Genomic DNA, 10,812 nt, shown 5'->3' with positions numbered 1-10,812 from the left:
AGTTTAGATCAACGTGTTTTATCATTTTTATTTTTGTCTCTGAAAAAGTTATGCTTGTAAACTAGTGACATCGGTAGTGTGTCGGATCATTAATGTAATGGCCCTGAGTTCGACCCACACAGGGAGTGTTTTTATTTTTATTGTTACTTTTTTTTAAACTTTTTTTTTTATAAGTAATAGTATTACTTGTATATCTTAATCCTAAACAAATAGTTCTCTTTGCCTTAAGACTATAATTAATATATTTATATTGCTGTGATATCGTTATGGCGGGTACGTATATGGCGGACGTCGTTATAGCGAACTATTATGTGACGTCATAGTTTATGACGTCACAACATAAACTTCAAATAAACAGTCTGAGGAATTTCCTAGAAAAGATGAAAGTACTAAAGACTCGTTGTTAAGAATTTTTCTTTTTATGATATATATATATATATTAACCTGTAACTGTGATTAAGATTCGGTACTCTACCGGTGTATGATTGCATGCAGCTCAACTATTTTAATAGTGAATGGCTCATTTTATAGTGTCGATGATAATATGTTTCAATATGTTTATTTTATTGTTGATTAATGTGATGAATTGATACGGAAATAGATAAATATCACGTCTCCCCATTATGTCTGTACTGATTAACCACAAGGTTAAAATAAAGAGAGAATGAAGGAATGAAAGAAACACGGAGTCCGATCCTGCCCCGATCCATATCAATAAGCAATACTCTTATTTCGCTACAATTCTTTTATCAAATATATCTTATACCCGATACGCATAATTAAATAAATACATATAAGTTAATTCGATCCTGCCGCGATCATGTTATTGCATTTTTTAATACCCGATAAGGATAATTAAATATATACAATAAATATATATAATATAAGTCCGATCCTGCCCCGTTTCTGTCCGCTCCTGTTAATCGTCGCCCGTTCCTGCCCAATCCATATCAATAAAATACTCTTAATTCCTTGCAATTCTTTTATCAAATATTATCTTATACCCGATAAAAAAAAATCAAATAACACATAAGATATATTTTAGTGCAGTTGCTATATATTCTATATGTATATTTAAACTCTATGTATTCTATACTTTAAGGGGCATAATTCCAAAAGATACCCTACCTACAAAATGTAAGTGACGGTAACAGTGAAAGAGAAGGAGAGTGTGAGCCAGACAGTCACTAAGGCTACATTCGCGTATCCCGGTTGAAACGGTACGAACGAACACATGTACACTTGGACCGTTCTATAAGCAGAGCAAAAAATCCACAGTTTCGGAGAAAAAAACCCAGTGTTTCAAGAATATTATGGCCTTCTTTCATCCGTCCACTGAATTACATAACGTAACTTAAAAACTACATGTATCTTGACATTGTTTTAGAAAGAAATAACGCAAATTGGCAATAGTCAGCATTTTAGTTTCGCTCAGCCTCAGGCACGTCTGGACCCCTCAATCTAAACGTGCCAAATTTTCCTGAGGTCAGCCTCTCGGTCCAGATCTGTACCTGTCGTTTTCTTAACAGGTTCAACCGGTAACGCGAATTTACCCTTGAAGACTTTAATACTGACTGAGAGCTGTGCTAGCTCACCGACTTATATAAACAAAACATGGCAATTTGCACGTGCATCCATGTAATTCACGCTCAAATACCCGGAACACTTCCGGATAGGTTCCGAATGAAACTTTATTACTTCCGGAATCAGGAAAACCCCCAAAACATGCAGACGAAGTTCGGTAAGCAAATAGCCTACAGAATCGTACTCAAAAGGTTAGTTTAATCAGGGGCAGTATATAGAGGGGATTGGCAACTCTCTGCCCCAGTCAAGATTCTATAGCACGTCACTTTTGTGTTTGTTCACCAAACCGCGAAGTCATCGAGAGTCTCTCTCGATCACCCCGCGCTAGCGCACTAGCGTTAAAATAAAGCACTTTCGCTGTAAAGCACGTTCCAGTGAAAATAATGGCATTAATGCTAATATTGACACTTTTGACACAAAAACAACACAATTTAATTGTTATGTTTTGCCATAAAAATTAGTACTACATATCAAAAAATTATTCAACTTTCTATCGCTGTAAATTTCAATAAGAAGTATTTTTTAAATGAGCTGATCCTCGAATGCAGGCGATCCTTTTTTGTTGCGTTTAACATTTCCGGTTGTTTACGTTTTTTAACAACACGTGTCCTTCGTTACCAGACGAGTAATTTCATCTGTGACATCGCTATCGTTCCAAGTAATGCAAATCAAATCAGGCCTACTTAACATAGAAATTACTCCAAAGTACTGTTTATTGATATTATTTGTTTTAAAAAATATAATCGATAGTTTATAAAATTTAATAAAACGGTGAGCAGTTACCAGCTACTTTCGCAATAATGATTTACGTTCCAGTGAAAAATAATGCTGATAATACACTTTTTGACACAAAAATAACACAAGTTAAATTATATTATTCGCAAATAAAATTGGTTCGGTCGTTATACAAATTATTCAGCTTTCTATTGCTGCTAATTTAAAAAAGATTGGTCAAATACTTTTGGAGTGAGGTGGTTCACATACATGTGGGTTTTTTTTTATCCTGCATTTTTGTCTATCGATGCCCACCACAATACTCTGAACCACGCGTTACATCGCGTTTAAAAATAGAAAAAAAATACCCCAAAAACGAGACATCAATTACTTTGATACCACAGATTTTATCAATTATAAGTAATACAATCAGCTTATAACAATGGGATAAACAAAAGACGTATGAACACTTATCGAGATTGGTTTGTTTTCACACCAACTTCTGCATCTAACGAAGCAGTATCAACGCCATCTTGTTTCGTCAAAATTGAGATAGGTGGCGCTCGCTATCTGCTCCTGAATCAGGGGGAGGTAAGTCTAGATTGGCGTGTCATAACATTGGTAAGGCAAAGAGGGAGTTGCTAATCCCCTCCATTATACATCCCTGGTTTAATTTATAAATATTTCTCAAATTTTACACAAGTGTGATTTTTGAGAAGATAAGGTCCAACGTAAATCTGAAAGTAAACAAAATGTGATGAGTGACCATGAATAATATGTAATATTAGTATTTAACTCATGTCATTTTTTATTCATATCACCCTTTATTTCTGTATAATTCATGAACAAAACACTATATTATTCACATAAGGACTTGCACCACTAAATCAGCCAATCAGCAAGTGTTTCTTACATTTGTATTTCCTATCTAAAATCAGTTCAGGCTAATTACTGGGCCACTGAGGAAGTTTAATGAGGAACTGAAGACAGATTTTTAGATGAATGAAATGTACAGGTATTTCAATTTAGAAAAATGTATACTTGTGATACATTTCCATGTCTTATGTGTGGATTTGCACTGGGGCAAAATTTCTGGGGACATTTCTGTTTTGGGTCACCGTTTTCGTTGTAAACTTCTGGTTGTCAACTTTGGATGCTGTGACGCTCCAATATGCCACTTAACCTACGTATACCAAAAACGTAATTTTGTAGCCTTTGAAAGGTATGTAGGTATGTATCTATGAGACTAGACAGTTGTCACTGGTGTTGAACTTAAAATATTAAAGTTATTAGCTAAATGTTTAGTAATAACATAAAATAAATGATTTAGTTGTGCGAGTCCTTTCAGGATGAATAGCACATGCTCAGGTGACCCTCATCTTTCATTGATTCTCTGTTGTTTATGACTTATTTTTCGTATCACAGTGCTGTCCTCATGTCTCTAAACACTTGGCTAGAACTTTATCAGGCAAAATTATCAAAACTATCTTGTATGGCTTAGTGCCATGGGTGACTCGAGGGTTGATTATGGACTTGTCCGTGTTAAGTGTTCTGGCTCACCATTGCCCATTACAGTACACGATTATGACGAGACAATTTACCTTGCCTCATACATTGCAGGTGTCTCATTTGTGCCACAATGGCCTCTGTACCAAGTTTGAACACCTGGATGTTGAGCCTCAGACTTGTTTAGGCCATAGCCTTCATCCAAATTGTATTTTTTTTGACCAGTAGAGATAAACAACAATTCAAGTAAGTTTTAAAATTTAATAATCAAACAATTATTTACATGTATTGAATTTAAAAAAAAACCACACAAATAAACACACATTTTCAAAAGCACTGTCATCTTAACACACTTTTACTTATCACAGTTTTATTTTAGCACAGTCTGTTTTTAGGACATCCTCTTAGCATGAAGTCTTTGGTCATCCACTCCAGATTAATATGTCTCTGCAGGAACACGAGCCTTTGCATGCATGCGATACCATCTGATTCTGTGATATCCTCGCCTTAGTTTGAACATGAAATGTCTTTGATATTGCTGTTGATATAACTGTCTCTTTCTCAGGTATGTGATGTGACTGACTACACGTGAGCCACTCACCAAAGGACTGCCAACTGCACGTAGCCTCAGCACTGTAGAGTCTGCTATACTACAGTTGCACAGATGAACAGCAGTGTGAATTCTGGCTGGACAGTTGCAGTAATGAGTCATCATCTTCGGGTTTGTTTTCTGAAGCACTCTGTTAAAAGATTAAGATTTCTGAGTGCTTGTTAGTAGTTTGATGCTGTCCAGACACTCGGTGCTGAGGTACTTGAGCACACTTTGTTTTAAGTGATGTTCATCTTTAGCACTGCGGCGTAGCACTATCCCCTGTGGCAGAAATGTTTCTACAGTAGTTGTCTGGTAATTCTTGACAGCAATAACTGTACTCAGCACACATTTCTTCACAGTTTTCTTTGTAGCACTGTATCATAGCCTCAATGGCCATTGGCATATTCTTCTTTATCTGGTCAAGGTTTCCTTGGTGAACAATGTGTGCCCTTTCTAGCTCGGTAACACACCTGTTTCTTACATCAGTGGCCAGTCTAGACTTCAGCATTCCATATGGTAGACCTTGGAATTTCTGGAACAGGTCTGCACTGAATGTGCTCTTCGAAAACTCTCTCTACACTGATTTCACCAGGTGTGTGTTTTGCTGTCTCGTTCTGTGGTGAGGTAGTTGATTGTAGGAGTATCTGCAACCTCCTCTCCAACAATGGTGGCCCAGACTTCCTCATTCCCTATGGCAGCATCCTCAGTCACATTAGCTGTACACATGCCTGTGTGGTTAGGACAGGTGGCCTCTACCCCCACACCTTCTCAGGTAGTCAGCACACTTACACAGTTTTGTTGCCTGTGAACACACTTATGATTTTCTTATCTGATGTCATTTGTTCGAACTGGCTGGCTCCTTGATAAGGTGTCCAGTCTCCACTGAAAGGTGGGTTGTTTTACCTGCCATCCATCTCTGCATTGATGAGGTCTGGCTTCTCCAGTCCACAACTTGTATTTTCTGCAACAATTTTCTCTCTCAGACTTTCCATAATTGCCTTGCTCAGGGTGACAACTTTCTCCCTAACATGATGGGCTGTTTTCTGTAATCCGGTATAAGAGGGGGGATGATGTTGGCTGTAAGGCATATTTCAATCATTGCTGAATTGGATACTGATGCAGCCATGAGTGGTGTTTGTATACCCAAGTTCAGTTGACTCTGCCATTCGCCTCTCCTAGGGTTGGTTTTGTTTTTGTCCTCATACAGCTAATGCAGCTTTCACTTCCATATCCACATGTTTTGCAGTAAAGCTGCTTAGTCCAACCCCAGCCCCACTGTCTTGAGTTCTTCGAGTCAAACTGTAGATGGCCTGAGCAGTGCTTGTGTTGACGGTTGTGCTGACAGATTGCTGAATTCCATAACCTCTCCAAATCTATGGGCCGGTATAGCTTGTATGTGTAGCTGTCTGGGTGCTGTACTTCAGAATCCATGCAGGAATCTATAGGTGCCTTTGTTGGTTTGGGACGTAGAAGTTTCATGTTGGACGGCAAGCCCTAAGCATTAGATATTGTCATTCTTCCTGTGCCGTCAGTTTGTACCCTGGATTCAAATACATCCTGGGGTAACCGTTTGATTAGTCCTGGCAATGATGAGGAAACAGGTGTCGGTGTCTTTCCCTTGTTTTTGTGGAACATTCCCTCTCTGAAATCCATTTGTTTTGGAAATTTTAACCTGTTCTTTCTCCCCATTTTTGAAATGAATGGTGGGTGTTGAGATGCTTTGTCATTATATACTACTTGATATACATCTCTGCTGATGGAGCAGTGTGTTAATGTTGATTGTTTACACAGACAATTGACTGGATATGACATTATCTGTCCCCTACCCCCATAGCTATCCCAGTGGTGTGGTGGCTCCCCAGGGGTGTTTGAGGGCCTGTCACTAAAGCTTGTCTAAGTAGCAGCTAATCAGTGTTGGTATATATATCAAATAACCATTTATGACCAAGGGTCTGTTAGAAATCTTGAATAATATTATATGCTAAAACATTGTCAAATTACACATTTTTAACAAAATTTCATTAAATAAACAAATCAATTAGTTAAAATTCTGTATAAAACACAGTGATTGTTTTGTTTCAATTTGAAGACTACAGTCCATGAGGTAAATGTGTGTTTTATATACATGCAAAATATGGAGGTCTATAAAGATAAATTAACTGATCTATGACAGGTCAATAACCTGTACCTAAATTGAAAATTTCTTGCTTCTTACAGTAAAGAGCATATATAGGGACACCTGGAGACATGACTCACCATATCTCCATAACCAATAGTTCTATATCCACCAAACTTCACAATTTTACTTGGTGTTGAATTTACTATAAGAAAATATCTTTATTTCATCATTTTAAAAAAAATTGAAGGTCCTTTAAAGGACTGACACAACAAAATCAGCCAATCTGCAAGTGTTTCATACATTTGTAATTCCTATCTAAAATCAGTTCCGGCTATTAAATTACTGGGCCACTGAGGAAGTTTAATGAGGAACTAATGACAGATGTTTAGCCCACCTTCTCTGATGATGTTTAATTTGAGAGTTAAAGTTTGTATGTGCTATTTATTAGAAAGTACTAGAGGGATCTTTCTCAAATTTCACATGAAGGTTCACTTATCTAGGGAGTGGATCGAGATGATTTTTATTATTGAACCAAGATGTTAAATTATCACATGTGTATAAGACTGTATGAGGGGAGAACAAAAGTTTGAATCTCACAATTCAATTATATTTTCGAGATAGATATAATCACGGAATTAGAATATCTAGGTCCTTGATATAATTTAGCATTGCATACATAAGTACTGTATTGTATAAAATTAAGAGTGTAACTGTCAGTATTTTGCTGTTTATTTGAATTCCTATTCCTTCCATGGTGACTGCTACAGGCATTGAACTTGTGACGTCACAGCCAATGGGGTCCCATTCATTAAAAGAATTAGTAGATAACTTGATATTCTACATGTAAACCAAAATTTTCAAAATTGTAAATAATTTGACACCTGTGTTTACATCTGAAGTGATCAAAATCATTTTGCTTATCAGATCCCAAGAGCCCACCAGCATGACAAGAGTAAAGGCAGAGGGCTACAGAAAAAAGATCTTAAAGGTATGGAACAGCCTCACAAATGATCTAAGAAGTGTAAAAAACTGTTCTGCAGTCTGTTGCTAACATTGGACAGCAATATTTGCAAATGTTCTATTTTTGTTTTTTTTGAAGCTTTTGCAAAAATTTGCATCATTTGTAATTTTCAATGTAAGCTAGCAGTCTAAGGGAGATAATTTATTATACTCTTATAACAGAGTTTTCTCCCTTGTATTGTAAACAAACTCTTTACACACACATCAAGCATAGAAATATATGTCAAAGATGTATGTGTATGAAATATTTTTAAATCAAGACTTCATGCAACATATTTAAAATAATTTAAGTAAATATTCAAATGTTGGATTATAGCTTTAACTAAACTTAATAACATCAGTGAATGTTCTTTTTTTAGCTCACACTTCATGGTATGCATGAATCCGTGTATAACCTGTCAATTTTTACACTTAGCTTTATTCTCATATATGTATATTCAACTGATATAGTACTACACCCTTTGAAACACTTGTTTAACATACAACTATTCAGGATTATAATTTAGTTTGATAACATCTGAATGCTATATATTGTATTGTGATTACTAATGTGCTACTCTGTATGTTGTATTACTTGTTGTCATTAATGCCTCCTGTACTGTTAACTGTTACGAAATATGTGATGTTGAAAACAATTCTTGTATTTTCTATCATTATTAGCTCACCTGGTCTGAAGGACCAAGGTGAGCTTATGCCATACCGTTGCGTCCGTCGTCCGTCCGTCCGTCCCAACGTCAACATTTTCTTTTAAACGACTTCTTCTTCTTAATCACTGATTGGAATTTAACTAAATTTGACTGGAAGCATCCCTAGGTGGTGGGGATTCAAAATTGTACAAATGATGGGGCTGACCCCCCAGGGGGCTGAGGGGCAGGGCTAAAAGGGGTCAATTTGGCTATATTGCTTTAAGCGACTTCTTCTCTGGAACTAAAAAGTGGATATCAACTATATTTGACTGGAAGCATCCCTAGGTGGTGGGGATTCAAAATTGTACAAATGATGAGGCTGACCCACCAGGGGGCTGAGGGGCGGGGCAAAAAGAGGGCAATTTGGCTATACTGCTTTAAGCGACTTCTTCTCTGGAACTAAGAAATGGATATCAACCATATTTGACTGGAAGCATCATAAGGTGGTGGAGATTCAAAATTGTACAAATAATGGGGCTGACCCCCCAGGGGGCTGAGGGGCGGGGCCAGAAGAGGGCAATTTTGCTATATTGCTTCAAATGACTTCTTCTCTAGAACTAAGAAGTGGATATCAACCATATTTGACTGGAAACATCCCTAGGTGATGGGGATTCAAAATTGTACAAATGATGGGGCTGACTCCCCAGGGGGCTGGCTGAAGGGCGGGGCCAAAAGGGGGAAATTTGGCTATTCTGCTTTAAGCGACTTCTTCTCTGGAACTAAGAGATGGATATCAACCATATTTGACTGGAAGCATCCCTAGGTGGTGGAGATTCAAAATTGTACAAATAATTGGGTGACCCCCCCAGAGGGCTGAGGGGCGGGGCCAAAAAGGGTTATTTGGCTATATTGCTTTAATCGACTTCTACTGTAGAACTATGCCATGGATATTAATCATATTTAATCGGAAACATTCATGGGGGGCAGGGATGCAAAATTGTACAAATGGTGGGGCTGACCCCCCCGGGCTAAGGGGTGTGGCCAAAAAAGTGTATTACTTGGAAATAGTTGAGATCCCCACCATATAACCATGGTATACAATTGCTGAGTATAAAGAGAAGATTGCTCATTTGATTCCAGGATGGCACTAGGGTCTGGCCCCGCCCTTGGAGACAGAGTGCCTGGGCCATAACTTTAAAACTGTTGAGATCCCCACCCCAAAACTACATGTATATATACAAATGCTTGGCATAAAGAGACGAATGCAGTCATGATATCAGAATAGACCCTGGGGTCTGACCGAACCCCTAGGGACCTAGTTTCTTAGTCACAGCTTGGAAACAGCTGAAAGCCCCACCCTAAAACCGTATATACAATTGCTAAGTATAAAAATATGATTGCACATATGCTTCCAGGATGGCCTTAGGGACTGCCCCACACTTGGAGACTTAACCCCTGGGTCATAACTTCGAAATGGTTAAGATCCCTACCCCAAAACTATATATACAATTGTTGGGCATAAAGAGGCGAATGCAGTCATGATATTAGAATTGACCCCAGGGTCTGCCCCACCTTTGCAGACTTAACCCCTGGGTCATAACTTTGAAACGGTTGAGATCCCCACCCCAAAACTATATATACAAATGCTGGGCAAAAAGAGACAAATACAGTCGCAATATTATAATTGATCCTGGGGTCTGGCCACAACCCTAGGGACCTAGTTTCTGAGTCAAAGCTTGGAAACAGTTGAGAGCACCACCCCAAAACCATACATAAAATTGCTGGGCATGACAAAATCTAATACAGTTATGCTACAAGGATTGGCCTTGGGGTCTGGCATATTCCCTTGATCTCATTTTGAGAATATTTTGCCATGATTTGCTAAGGTATCCAGGTGAGTGATACAGGCCCTCTGGGCCTCTTGTCTTGTTTCTCTTGGACCTGAATCATACAGTCCTCCTGGTCATCTTGTGTCTCTTTGACCTAACCCATGCTGTCCCCCTTGTCATCTTATTTCCCTGTGACCTAATCTATGCTGTATTGATTAAGGGATTTAATTCTAATTTAGTCTGGAGCATACTTGGGCCAAGAGGACTCAATTTTGTATAAACAGTGGGTGTAGCCCTCCTTGGGGCTGAGGGGCGGGGCCCAATAGGGGAAATAGAGGTAAAACCTTTAAAATCCTTCTTCTAGCGTAAGAATTAATTAAGGGATCTCGTCCCAATTTGGTCTGGAACATCCTTAGGCCAAGGGCACTCAATTTTGTAGAAACGGTGGGTGTAGAGCTGAGTGTGGGAAATAGAGGTAAACATTTAAAATCTTTCTTCTAGCGTAGGAATTAAGGGATTTCATCCCAATTTGGTCTGGAAGAGGAGAGGGGCCCAATAGGGGAAATAGAGGTAAATCTTTTAAAATCCATCTTCTACCTTAGGGATAAAGGGATTTTATCCTAATTTAGTCTGAAGCATCCTTGGGCCAAGGGGACTCAATTTTTTATTAACGGTTGGTGTGGCTCCCCTGGGTGCAGAGGAGCGGGGCCCAATAGGGAAAATAGAGGTTATCCTTTAGAACCCTTCTTCTAGTCCGAATTTATGAGTAGATTAATTGGTCTGGTGGTTAACACTCTAGCCTTCCACGCAGGCGGCCAAGGT

General features: G+C 38.4%; 1 long non-coding RNA gene across 1 annotated transcript; it reads left to right on the top strand.

Moving 5' to 3' along the window:
- Positions 1-1,686: 1,686 nt before the first annotated feature.
- LOC110456529 lies at positions 1,687-7,508 on the top strand. The gene is made up of 3 exons (XR_002463594.1): positions 1,687-1,741; positions 4,370-4,525; positions 7,440-7,508. It is a non-coding gene; the product is annotated as an uncharacterized LOC110456529 (long non-coding RNA).
- Positions 7,509-10,812: the final 3,304 nt, after the last annotated feature.

This window comes from Mizuhopecten yessoensis, unplaced genomic scaffold (genome assembly GCF_002113885.1).
Source record: "Mizuhopecten yessoensis strain PY_sf001 unplaced genomic scaffold, ASM211388v2 scaffold8783, whole genome shotgun sequence".
Classification (NCBI taxonomy): domain Eukaryota; kingdom Metazoa; phylum Mollusca; class Bivalvia; order Pectinida; family Pectinidae; genus Mizuhopecten; species Mizuhopecten yessoensis.
The sequence above is the reverse complement of the archived record's forward strand: the minus strand, read 5'-3'. Positions and strand labels throughout refer to the sequence as shown.